We start from the raw sequence: 1,705 nt of genomic DNA on the forward strand, positions 1-1,705 counted from the left end.
TCATCCATATTTAAAGCTTAGAGACATACAAAGGAACTCCCAAAGAGATTGAGAAGCCAGATGTGATGCAGCGGAGGCCTGGAACTATTTCGCAAAGAGCTGGGGTTTCAAGGTGGAGTAGGGACGAATAGTACAATGAACCCACATGCCAGCATCTCTATCAGCGTTTCTGCTAAGGGCGAAGACAGAGGCAAGGCACAGAGGCAAGGTACAGAGCATGCCAGGGCCTCTGCTGTGTTAGCGACAAGGAAGGCTGAACAGTACACCGGCCTGATACTGGAACCCGGAAGAGTTCCAAGAGCCAAGAGCTTGGCTGCCTGGGTCCCTGGGCTGCCCATTAGGATGCATTTCAACCAGGTAAGGCAGAAGACATTTGAATCAAGAATATGGAGCTGTTTAAGAAACACACCTGCATGGCGAGGCTGGGACTCTGCCATAATGCACACACCTTTAGGGCTTCGGACTCGCCCCGGATCCTTGGAAATCTACAACAATCTAATTCATTTGGAGTCGTTGGGATGAGCTCTCAGCTGCAGTGCGGTCCAGCTTCAGGGCTCCTGGACTGAGCTAAAGCGGGGTTAGTGTCGGGCGCTCGGAGGGCTGCGGCGTGGAGGCTACAACTCAGTTGTGCAACATTTTCGTGGAAAAGCCTAGAAGCCCCCGTGGAATCCTGTCCTACCTACCATCCCAGCCTCAGGTTCAGATTATTGATGAAGCGTTGGACCTCCGTGTATCCCACGGGAAGGGAAGTAACTCTCCTGCTGGGTTCAGAAAAGGAGGCAGAAAGTTGCCAGACGGGGGAGGGGACCCCGCGCGTCGCAGAGGTTCTAAGCTTAAGCGCTCTACTAGCAAACAAACAAAAGCGCGGGCGGGCGGGCTCGTGCGCCACCTTCCCGGTACGGGGGAGTCAGGGCTGGCACTGGGCAGCAAGGATAACCGAGAGGGCGCAGGGCTCTCTGCTCGCAGATCCGCCGGCTGTAGCGGCGTCCGGGCGTCCCGCGGGGCCCGCCCAGTGCGCTGCGACGCGAGCGCAGAGTGCACCCCACGCGCAGGGGCCAGCCGGCGCGCTGGACTACAAGTCCCAGCAAGCCCAGAGGCAGCGCGGGGCGGGGTCTGGCGCAATTCCCCGGGATCCGGCGCGCTGGGAAGCGCCGCGGAGGACGCAGCGGCGGCCGGAGGGCGGCGAGCGCGGGCGGGGGCGGGGCCGACGTGGGCCAGAGCCCTGCGTGCCAGGGAGGGGGCTGGCCGGGCAGCGGCGGGCGGCGCTCGGAGCGGTCTCCGCGGCTGGCAAGGCGCCCACAGCTCGGTCCCGGCTCGGCGGACGGCGCAGGGCAGCTGAGGGCCCCGGCGCGCGCGGCAGCGCGGCACTCACAAGCGAGCGGACCCAGCCGCAGCCGTGCGCCCCGGAGCGGAGCGGCCACTGCCCGGGGGCCTCGGCCCCGGCGCTCGCAGCGCCGTGCTGCCTGCGCTTTAATGGCTGCTCGGCCGGCCGGCGCGTAGGGGTGCGGGCGGCTGCGGCGCGGGAAGGCGCCCGAGCGAGCCTCCTCCGCGGCCGGCCGCGCTCCATGGCGCCGCGGTCTCCCCGGACGGCCCGCTGACCCGGGACTCTGGTCCCTGCCATGAACTGAGCCCCCTCTACTGCTTCACCCTCAGCTTGCTTTCTTTCTTTTCTTTTTTCTTTTTCTTTTTCTTTCTTTTTTTTCTT

General features: G+C 63.7%; 1 protein-coding gene across 2 annotated transcripts in view; it reads left to right on the forward strand.

Moving 5' to 3' along the window:
* Nucleotides 1-1,279: 1,279 nt before the first annotated feature.
* The window catches only part of Agap1 (ArfGAP with GTPase domain, ankyrin repeat and PH domain 1), a 445,290-nt gene continuing 444,864 nt past the window's right edge, over nt 1,280-1,705 (forward strand). The window contains exon 1 of one of the 2 annotated variants that reach the window (XM_031368368.1): nt 1,280-1,705. This exon is cut by the window's right edge and continues 263 nt beyond it. The gene's annotated coding sequence lies outside the window, so the exon portion shown is untranslated. The other variant, XM_031368370.1, reaches the window with a different exon arrangement.

This window comes from Mastomys coucha, unplaced genomic scaffold, assembly GCF_008632895.1.
Source record: "Mastomys coucha isolate ucsf_1 unplaced genomic scaffold, UCSF_Mcou_1 pScaffold14, whole genome shotgun sequence".
NCBI lineage: Eukaryota > Metazoa > Chordata > Mammalia > Rodentia > Muridae > Mastomys > Mastomys coucha.